We start from the raw sequence: 11,535 nt of genomic DNA, 5'->3' as shown, positions 1-11,535 counted from the left end.
CACAAATTTCCTTTGCGGCAGAAGACTTTTCTTTTACATCATCTCAAAGCATTTAGATTGATGGAAAAACCCAAAAGCTTGGGTAAGATGGGCTTCTTTGTGCCTTGGAAATACAATATGCAAGCTGAATTGCAGATAACTAAATGTTAATGATCTTAACCCTATCTGCCATCGCTGTTCTGACCTTTATCTCCCCTTCTTCCCTTTCACCAGGTACGGATATCGCTTTCTCTTACACCTTCCAGAGCAAATCCCCTCTGACTTGCTCTGATTTCAGCTGGAGGTCTCAAATGTTGGTGCTGTGTGATAAAAAGTGGGAGGATGTGGGGTGTTTCACAGGTGACCTCTGCACAACTGGCATCTCAGTGAGGGCCCAGCGGAGTCTGGGTGTCACCAGGACTTTGTCACCGTGGTGGCTTTGGTGTCTCAGGACACTGATATATCGCATTAGTGCAGGGAATCTGCTTTTTCCATGTAAAGCTTGTGAGCAGGACTACGAGGATGATGAGGGACTGGAGCATCTCTCTGCTGAGGAAAGGCTGAGGGACTTGGGTCTTTTTAGTCTGGAGAAGAGAAGGCTGAGGGGGGATCTGATCAACGCCTATAAATCCTTCAAGGGTGGGTGTCAGGAGGATGGGGCCAGGCTTTTTCCAGTGGTGCCCAGGGACAGGACAAGAGGGAACGGGCACAAACTGGAACATGAGAAGTTCCATCTCAACCTGGGGAAGAACCTGTTTGGTGTGAGGGTGGCAGAGCCCTGGAAGAGAGAGGTGGTGGATTATCCTTCTCTGGAGACATCCCAAACCCGCCTGGACACGTTCCTGTGGGACCTGCTCTGGGTGGGGGTTGGAGGAGATGATCTCCAGAGGTCCCTTCCAACCCCAGATCATTCTGGGATTCTGTGAGCGGCAAGTCCTGGAGTATAGTCCTATTCTGAATGGTCTTGCCTTTAATTGATTATTAACACTTTCTGTTGTGTCTGTAATTCTTTTGAGTGTCATTAACTTTTCTGTTAGAAGATGGCTTCTAATCTAGAAGTAAATATTCTGATACTGGGTAAAGTATATGGTCTCTGTGCTACTGAATAGCCGTGACTCCTGGAAGGCCTTTTGGCTTGAAGAAGGGGGGAGAGAGAGAAGGAACCTGCCCCCAGCCCCTGCCAGGGTTGTGTTACAGCGCTCATTACACCCCAGTGGGGTACGTTTTCAGGTGCTATAAAGCTCCAGTGAGGACCTGTCATTCTTCACTCTGCAATCCAGGCTCTGAAATACTCAGGTGTCAAACGCAGCGGGTCATTTAAGCCCTCACCAGTTTTAACTGGTCATCCCTGTTGATGGGACATGGGAGAAGATTGTTTTCAAGATGTGCCAGGATGTAGCTGCAGATTCCAGAGGAGCAAATCAGGAAGCTCTGTGATTTCTAGCACTTCAATAGCGATGACCATCTGTCTGTGCACTGGGCTTTTAAAATGCTTTGTTTTCCTTTCCTCCTCCTGATCCATATTCACATTTTGTCTCTTGAGAAGGCAGAGACAAATCTATCGATAATGCAGAGACTCTTTGTGCAATGGAAAAATCAAGATTACTGTGGGTTTTGCTTTTTTTTTTTAATGTATTCCTTGGTGTTCTGGTTGTATTGCTGTCTGACATCATTAAAAAAAAATATAAATAATTGCATTCCCTCTGTCTAATAAGAGCTGCTAATGCATCTTCTGTATCACCCCTGGCTAAACAGCAGTCTTGAAATTAACATGGAATCTGATACAGAAAATGTAAAAGCAAAATCAGGTTCTGGTGTGTTTGTAATCTCCAACTACGGAATTTTGGCACGGGCTGAATTTACGTGTTGGAGACAAGGGGAATTATCGTTTCCATCTACCCTTTTAAATACAGGAGCTCTTGTACACAGAAGAAATGCTGTTTTCCTTTTAATCTGTTTTAAGAAACAGTGTGTGTGTGGCTTGCCCTTGGGCTGCCTTTGTTCACCTGTGACTAATGAGGAGAGGTAGGTGTTTCTAATAAGCTTTTATCTGGCTCTTCTGACACCGGTCCTGCTGCTGGTACCATTCAGAGGCCTTCTGCTCAGCTGCATCTCCAGTTTCTGTAATGGAGACACTGGAAACCAACCTGTGGAGCTCGTGTGTGCAGAGCTATCGGGTGAAGGAAGGTAGAATTTCCTCCAAAGCAGGGTCTGTGATCAGTAGTGGATTCCACAAAAAGCAGGCAGGAAAGTGCAATGATTTCTAGCACTTAAGTCTCAGTGTTGTGTCTGAGTGTTATTTTTCTTCCTCTATTCCCCTCCTCACTCCTTCTGTTCCGTTTTTGCCCCTTAAGGAAGGGGAGAGATCTCTTTCGATGCCCCATTATACGTGCAAGGGACAAGCATCTCTCTCAAAAATATTGCTGCCTATTGTGTCTAAAAAGCGTGATGAGGACAATAAATAGAATATAGAGTCACAATGGGAGCTCTGCCCTGCGGTTTCTTATGGAAATATGTGGTCTTAACTCAGAATTAAGTCTGTAAAGAGCAACTAGTTCATAAAATAGACCATCAAAGGAGATACTGAGTTTGCTAACAAGTGGATTCCTTAGTCTTGCTCACCTTCTGAAGGGAGGGTGTGACTGATTTTTAAGGGCACGGTTAATGGCAAGTTCAGTTCCTCTTAAGTGTTCCTAAACATCTTAAATATTTAACCTAAAATACACGGGTCGTTAAACCTGTCAAACTGATTAGCTCAGATACTGGTGTTTATTTAGAGCACATCTGGGCATGGGAATCTGGTCTGAATCAATGACCTCTTGCATGGAGATATCTTCCAGCTGTTTATACTTTCATAAATAGGTTTCCAAAGTGAAAACCCAAGGATTAAATAAATCCTAAATCTCTCTTAAAGGTACTTCTAGGCCGAGAGTGGGGCAGTTGCAGGTTGGGGTGAAAAAGCAGAGATCAGTGGTAGGTTTGAGTGGAGGATTCTGACCTCTGCGGGAGGCTCAGGGGTGAGGGAGGAGACAGTAACGGGCAGCTCTGGCTTAAATTAGCGAAGTTGGCAGGTGTCAACCTTGAAAACATAAGTAGATTGAAGTCTTGTGAATTTTCATGCTTTCTTACAATGGTAAAATATCAGACAGGTTCCGAATTCTCCTCACGTAGTTGTTTTGCTTTAAAGCTGTCGCCGTGGTAATGTGTCACTGCTGAGGCAGCCTTCGAGGTCCCAAAGAAATGGGAAATCCAAACTTCTCTCCTGTTTGCCCACACTAATGCATCAGCTGACGCTGCAGACAACATTCTTTTATCTGGTTTAATTTTGTGAAATTGCTGTTGGCAGCTGCAACTTCCTTCTTGGTCTTATTTTTCTGAAGTCGAGGAAAGACAGTGCTTCGTAGTCCCGGTGAGATTATGGGGTTCTCCATTCTGGGATGCACCCAATGAGGTTACGGTGTTCTCTGCTCAGGGGTGCACCAGCAGCTGGGTATATTTGATATATATAAACATATATTTTTAGATGTACATGACATCACTGACCACTCCATTGACTCTGATCTGTGCAGGGAGAGTTTGTCATCAGTGAAGGTGGAGAGGAAACTAACAACCCCCTTCTTGAACCAGATCAGGGTGTGGGAAAGTAATGGTGTTCTTTACTGCTCCCCCAAAAGGAGGTTCTGTGGATGGAGTGAGGAAGAGAAGGATGCTTTTTGTTTTACTTGTTGAACAGTCTGTTACAATTTGGCTACTGATGAACCCATTTCAGGCTTGTTTGCTGGCGATGTGACTTCAGGGCCTTCATGACTTGCAGCTGGAAGCCTTATAAGTCATCCTTACCCTCCTTCACCTGCGTCTGGAAACAGCATCTGGCTGTCTCCATGGAACAAAAAGGAAGTGTTAAATGTGGCTTGAATAGAATTGAGCTCAAAGAAGTTCCTTTGCAAAGTGAGACCAAGAGTTTCCATGCAGTTGAGGAATGGAGCTGATGGAGCAACGTTTATCACCATATGGAGAAGGAGGCTGGAGGCAGCCCATCAGCTCGGTGGTGTCTTGGGTTAAAGAGGTGCCAGTTGTGGGTTAGACGTTGGTGAAAACTTATAGTCACCTCACACCTCCAGGTGTGAAGAAATTTAATCTGTTTGTTAAAGTTTTAAAGAGTATAAGAGTCAAATTGGTACGAGTGAAGAGGATGTTGGGTTGGAAACAGCCCTCTGGTTTAGCTGGAGTTGTTAGGGATGGGTGGCCTACGCTGTGGAAGGACAGAGGAAGACTATGGAAGGAGAATATGTGGAGTTCCTGGTTGTCCATGTTGGCCTGTAACAAACAGATGTGCAAGGAATTCAGTTTGGATAAAAAGAACTGTCCAGAGCTGAGCTATAAAAGGTGTTTTAAAGACTAGCAAAAAAGAGAATTTTTTAAGAAGAAATACAGACCTTGCCAACAACCCCATTTCTTACAGTCATGGGTCCAGGAGACTTTCTTGGCGGGGTGCTCTTTGGCAGTGGCAGATGAGGATGAGCTGGACCACTGGGGTTTCCAGAAAGCTGGGCTGATGTGAATATCAAACCAACTTACTAAGTAAGAGCTTCTCATCGTCTGGCGTCTCCAGCCGTACCTGTGCTGGTGAGTTACGTGGTGCTCGGTGACTTCTGGGAGTTGGCGTCTCTGCTGTTTGTTTTTAGAGTATTTCCTGGTGCAATCTCTGCCCTTGGGGCAGGAGGACTCTCCCAGACGCTGGTGGATGCGATTCCAGAGCTGGCATGGATTGAGACAGTTCCCAAGAGCCGTTGGCATGTACCCACCATGGGGTCAAGAGCAGGAGGAGCAGGACTTCACAGTGGGGGTGCAACCCCTTCCTGGTCACCGTGGTCCTGGGCACATTTAAGTCATCTCTTGCCACTGAACTTCCCGGTGAGGAGGTTGCCTTCGTGTTCCCTCGGGATTGCAGGAAGTGCAATCAAGTTTAGCAGCCTCTCATTAGAGGACAAGTGACATTTGAATAATGAAAGCTGCTTTTTTTTTTCCTCTTTGCCCTCCTCAGGGGATCATTAGTGTTCAGCCCCCGCAGAGGCAGGAACGGCCGCTGGAGCAGCTTCGCTTGCGTTGAGTTTAACTTCAGGGTGTTCCTGTCCCAGTCATCCTCAGGACCTGACTCAGGTTCTTACTGTTCCTTTTCCTAATGTGCGTGCGACAGCCTCTACTCTGAACCTCCATAACCTCTTCAATCATTAAAAATGCCTATTTTGGGTCTGTCCTACCCAAAAAGATGGCAGGTTGTTGGATAAGGCTGTCCGTGTGTGGGTGCGGGCATGTGCTCTGACACATAAAGCGTATGACAGGAGCCCCGGTGGGGCTGTATTGATTAGATAATTCAAGAATTCTTCCAACTGTTCTCTATAAAACCTTTATTTTTAGACGTAATTTGGTGAGGCTGGAGGCTTTACTGCTCAATGAACTGGTCCAAAAATAAATATTTCAGAAGAAGATTAAACTTGAATGTGGAAGACAGTTGGGTTTTTTTTTTCCTTATGCACCAGAGTTTGTGTAAGGAACTGGTCAGAAATTACTATTTACCTTCAATTTGCATGCTCTGAATCCAAATTAGCGCTGCTTTCCCCCAAGTTCCTCATCCACGCAGGAAGTGAGAGGTGCTGTTGGGAATGAAACAGCAATAGCTAATTTTAGCTGATTGAGTCCTGTTCAGCAGCGGGGCTCCTCGGCTCTGAAAAGAGCTACTTCGCTCTGGCTGACATCACCACCTTCTTTTTATTGCACTTCTCTTGCGAAGGAAGGCGCTTTGTTTCTCACCAAGGGCATTTTCTGCCTTGGGTTTTGGTGTTTTCTTTCTTTATTTTTTTTTTCCTGTTTGTGTGTTAAAGCTTTGGGAGGGTTTGGGTAGGGTGGTGGTCTCTTTTCTATCGAGATCTATAGAAATATTCAAAAATTCCTTCAGTCGAAACATTTCATCTCAGCCTTTTGGGTGTTTTCAGCCTCTTGTCGTGTGTCTTCTGTCTCATGATGCAGTTGACTACTCGCTCCCTGGTCATACGCTAATTAACCAAGGACCACTGCTTGATGGATCTTGCCTCTTAATTAGCGTTTGCTGCACGCTTTCACTTCTCAGGATGGTTCTGGAAGGTCCTTGCTTAGTCCATCACAACTGGTGACTCGGCACTCCTTGAGTCACTCTTGCAGCATTCTGGAGTCATTGTGTGGGGTTTCTTCAGTCAAATTGCTCTTGACACATGAAAATCCCCTGTGCCAGAAAAACAGCTCCCCTTGTGTGGCTGCTTATTTACCCTCTGATTCACCTGGGGATCCTGGTGGACAACAGGGTGCCCAGGGGCCAGCAATGTGCCCTTTTCCTCTGATGAGGAAAGGCTGAGGGACTTGGGTCTCTTTAGTCTGGAGAAGAGCAGACTGAGGGGGGATCTGATCAACACCTCTAAATCCTTCAAGGGTGGGTGTCAGGAGGATGGGGCCAGTCTTTTTCCAGAGGTGCCCAGGGACAGGACAAGAGGGAACAGGCACAAACTGGAACAGAAGTTCCATCTCAACCTGAGGAGGAACTTGTTTGGTGTGAGGGTGGCAGAGCCCTGGCAGAGGCTGCCCAGAGAGGTGGTGGAGTCTCCTTCTCTGGAGACATTCAAACCCACCTGGAGACGTTCCTGTGGGACCTGCTCTGGGTGGGGGTTGGAGGAGATGATCTCCAGAGGTCCCTTCCAACCCCATATCATTCTGGAATTGTATGAACCTCTCTGGTTTTGAACTTTGTCAACCTGAATTGCTACAGAATTGCTATTTCTTAAAGCCTGTCTCCTTTCATAAGGATTAAATGTGGATATTTGGTGAAGAACATCTCCTTGCTTTGCAGTTGAAGACTTTTGTTCTTCCGTGTGTGCCTGCAATGGGGAATTACCATCTTTCTGAAAGTAGTGGGAGTTGCGTGACTACGGTGGAAGCCTGACTTGCTGCTCATAAATCTTTCCTGAGAAGATTATTCACTTCTAGAGTTCAGTGGAGCTCCATCTTGTGTTTTGAAGACTCTTTAAATTATTAGTCTGACTTCAGTGCTTTCCTTCTCCTCCTGGGAGATGCTCTATTCAAAAGCCTAGAATTAAATCTAAAAACAGCCTCTTTCAGTTTTATCCGAGGTGCCTCATGCGAGTGTGGGAACAGGAGTGTGATGCTTAACTACAATTCATTAAGTATTTGGCAATGGTACCCCTGAAGGAAAAAACTCCACCATATATTCTAGAATAAATTTTTAGAATCATAGAATGGTTTGGGTTGGAAGGGACCTTAAAGATCAAGTTCCAAGCCCCTGCCCTGGGCAGGGACACCTCCCACCACACCACGTTGCTCCAAGCCCCTTCCAACCTGCCCTTGAACCCCTCCAGGGATGGGGCAGCCACAGCTTCTCTGGCCAACCTGGACCAGGCTCTCACTCTTATTTTGGGCTCTGGGTGAGTTCAATTTTGGGGAGGAGCCAAGACAGGGGCTGGTGGCTCTAGAGGTGGTTTCCCTCGTTGGAGGTGTCGGAGTTAATTTGCTGCCAGCGTTGTTCCTCCGGGGAAGGAAGGAGTTGGGGTGAACATCTGAGCTGCCTTAATCTGGGTTTGGTGGCCACTGGGTCTATGTAGCTCGGGGTTTACAATGAGACTTTGTGTTTGAAGCCGTGGCATTCGACGACATGATCCTGCTTTGCCCGGGGAAGGCTGGAGCCGCCACGTGGGCCGCCCCCCTCGGCTCTTCCAGCCAGGGTTTGCCATGGAGAGCTATTGAAAGGAAGCCGTTTATCTAGAGATTTGGGGAGAAAGTATGAAAGGTGAGAGGCAACAGGAAACTAAAAGATCGAGTGGCTCTTTCTCCCGCGATATGGGAAAGAGTCCTCTGAATTTCGGGGTGAGAAGAGTGTTTCGAGAAGGCTGAGGGAGCCCGTAAGGGTGTCTGATACCATGAACGGCACATTCTTTCTCTTACAAAACTTAATTGCACTGAAGGACATTCCATTTCGCTGGGGTAAGGGTGATAATCCTGGAGGTTTGCTCTGATTTTTCTCTTTGGTGGTACGGCAACCTAAAAGCAGATGGAGACAAGCCCTGTTCATACAGAAAAAATTAAATCATTGGGACTAGAGATTCTCTAATTGTGATAATTTTGTGGGGTGAATGTGGGGGGGAATCCCTGCCTTGCTCCTGTCGGGCACCCAAGGTAAGCTCTGTGTTTTCTCCGGGACCAAGGAGAGGCAGTGGTTTACTCCGTTCTGGAAACAGACAGGGACAAGGAGTTGCTACTTAAAGAACATTGAAAATGATTAAAAAAAAAAAAAAGGCAGAAATGAATTGTTAATGTTTGCCCTGAAATATGTATGTGCTTTTTGGGACACTCAGAATGACTTGCATGATAGATGGGGAGGGTTTGGTGAACTCTCAGGTGAGAAAGAAACAGCAGTTGGGAGACTGGGGGGAGAATAGTTTAGGGTATTAATGGGATGCAGGCAATTAATTTAGGGGCAAAACCAACCCCATCTGTGTAGAAAACTGGGTGAAGTTAGAGAAGCCATCGACACATTTAGTAATGAAAGCCCAAGGAGCTCAGGAAGCAGAAGAGCTGAGGAACAAGAACTACTGGTGTGGGATGTGGAACTGGCTCCTATGGGGGCAGCAAACCCGCCGGGACGGTCCGCACACCAGGCAGGACCTGTTTTCTGATAGCGTGGGCAAGATAAAACCAGGAGTGGGTGTGGAGTGGGATGTAAATGAAATTATAAACTGCTTTTCCTCTGCCGTGTTGCTCTTCGGTGTCGCTCGCATAAAGATTGTGTTGGGGAGAAATGAAGTCGCCAACTTGGAATCAGGGTTGCAAGGTATGGACAGGTATCTCTTAACAGTAACGTAATTCCCAGTAATATTTTTCCAAACTGGAAACCATTTATGTCAGTTTGGGGTAAGAAAGACAGATTATGTAGCATTTCTGCTCGTCAGTCCAGAACACCCAGTACTTTAGGAAAAAGCAGCCTGTGGATAGTTAAGGCCACCTTGGGTAGTACAGGAGTTCTTTCCTTCGGGGTTTATTTAAGGGGCAAATGGAGATGCAGATTTATCAAAGGAAGAAATATTTTTGCCCAGACTGAGAAATATGGAAGGTTTTATTTAGCTGGGGTCAGACCTGTGGTTGATACAGCACTATTTGGAGTTACAACAGCCAGCGCTAAAAAAAAAAGGCTAATTCTTAATTTTCTTTAATGTTCTGCTGCAAAATATAAAAATAGGGGGTTTTCTCCCTTTTTTTTTTTCTTAGCAAGTAGGATAAAGCTCGGTGCTTTCAATGCAAAGAGATATCTTGTTGGGAGAGTGTAATAATAACCTGGTGGGTCATAGCAACTGAGGTGGGATGAGGTTTCTTGGGGCAGACTGTGGGGCTGGATGCCTTGGGATGGGATCTGGGTGTTTGTGAGTGGGAGGTAGCCCCGATTTATCACAGGGTGGCTGGACTGCAAACAAAATGATGTGGAAAAATAAAATGTGGGTTTCTGATGTGCATTAGCAGTTTGCTGCTGTTGGGCAGGGGAGCATTAGTGTTGTCTCACAAACAGGAGCTCATCAGGACACTTGTGCATCTGAAACATGCACGAGGGATTTCTCCATTCCTTATTTAACTCGGTGACTCCCCTGTTCCCTTCAGGAGTTGAAAGGACTTTCAGAGGGTTTTTCTCCCTCCTGAGAAAGCTGAAATGATCACTGCCTTGAAGTTCAGTAATTAGTAACTAATTACACTTACCAAAGCTGAAATGATACTCTTTTTCACGGGCTGTTTTCTCATTTAACTGAAAGATTTCACTCCTGTGTAATGTGAAATGTAGGGATAGGAGCGAGCGTTGGGGTTTCTCTTTGACTTTGCACTAATAACGGGGTTGTGAGCTGGGAGTTTGTGAGACTGGCTCCATGACTTGCCGTGGTGAGGAACAACCTGGATACTTCTCCACATGGATTAAAATGTCTCCCTGATGCTGACTGTGCAGCTTAGTTTATATTCTTTCCTGTGGAGTGCTGCCTGGAGAATATAAGGGGAATTATTTTGGTAGATAAGCTTTTTTTTCAATCATAGAAGGTTTGGGTGAGAAGAGACATTAAAGCCCACCCAGTGCCACCCCCTGCCCTGGGCAGGGACACCTCCCACCACACCAGGTTGCTCCAAGCCCCCTCCAACCTGCCCTTGAACCCCTCCAGGGATGGGGCAGCCACAGCTTCTCTGGGCAACCTGGGCCAGGCTCTCACCCCCCTCCCACCAAACAAGTTCTTCCCCACAGCTCAGCTCCATCTCCCCTCTTGCAGGGTCAAACCCTTCCCCCTCCTCCTAGGGCTCCCCTCCCTGATCCAGAGTCCCTCCCCATCTCTCCTGGAGCCCCTTGAGGGACTGGAAGGGGCTCCAAGGTCTCTCCGGAGCCTTCTCTTCTCCAGGCTGAACCCCCCCAACTCTCTCAGCCCCCCCTCCCAGCAGAGGGGCTCCAGCCCTCCCAGCATCTCCATGGCCACCTCTGTTCCTGCTCCAACAGCTCCATGTCCTTCCTTTGTTGAGGACCCCAAAGATGGACACAGTGCTCCTGGTGGGGTCTCACAAGAGCAGAGCAGAGGGGTAATAATGACCAAAGTGTAAAATATTGTATAGAAAACAATTGGGACATGACACTTTGTAGATGGGGAGATGGTTCCCTGGTAGAATTGAATTGTTCAGGTTGGAAGAGACCTTTCAAATCATCGAGTCCAAAAAAGCTGGTGGGTACAGCTTCACCGAAGTCGTGGAAAACATACAGAAAACAGGTGTGCACCTGAAATACAGCCTCTGCGTTCTTTTTTTTCTTATCCCTTTTTGTATTTAAATCTGGATCTCCTTAAAATATTACCCCAAGTATCATTTATGTAATCCGTAGAAGAACACAGCACGTGCTTTCTGAGTTGAGCAATGCGTCTGGCAATACCTGTCGGTTTGGCCTTGTGAATGTATTAATAACAGGGTGAGGGATTCCCCTCTGAAGTCTGGAAGCACAGAACATGCCATGGAGTGGAAGAGCCTTTATTGAAGGAAAAAAGCTTTATCTTTGCTTTTTTTCTTGCTTGTCTCGGGCTAAAACAGTGAGAGTTTTGCTCTATGAAAGCCTTTAGAGGGCCTTGGCTCTGAATAATAATCACTGATAAATGAAGCCATGGATGTTTTGGTGCCTCCTTAGCTCCGTTCATCTCCAATCAGATAAAAACCATCCTGGTTTTTATCCAGCCATGGATCCATCCTGGCTGTGCAGGTGTGTGCCCAGCAGGGACTCGAGGAGCATTTTAGCCATTATATGAACACCTGAACTACTGCTTGATGTCCTAATCGTCCCGGATTGCTTCAGCTTTAATGGCCTGTTAGAAAATAGCTGTTATGATGCGTGATGAGGGAGAAGTCGTCTCGCAATTTTCATGGTGTATCCTTAATAGCTTGAGCTTGATGAGAAGTCAGTGGTAGCTTGATTGTATTCCTGTCGAGGAGCAAACGTTACAGAAAGCTGCT

The sequence above is a fragment of the Calidris pugnax genome, unplaced genomic scaffold, assembly GCF_001431845.1.
Source record: "Calidris pugnax isolate Ruff unplaced genomic scaffold, ASM143184v1 scaffold272, whole genome shotgun sequence".
NCBI lineage: Eukaryota > Metazoa > Chordata > Aves > Charadriiformes > Scolopacidae > Calidris > Calidris pugnax.
The sequence above is the reverse complement of the archived record's forward strand: the minus strand, read 5'-3'. Positions refer to the sequence as shown.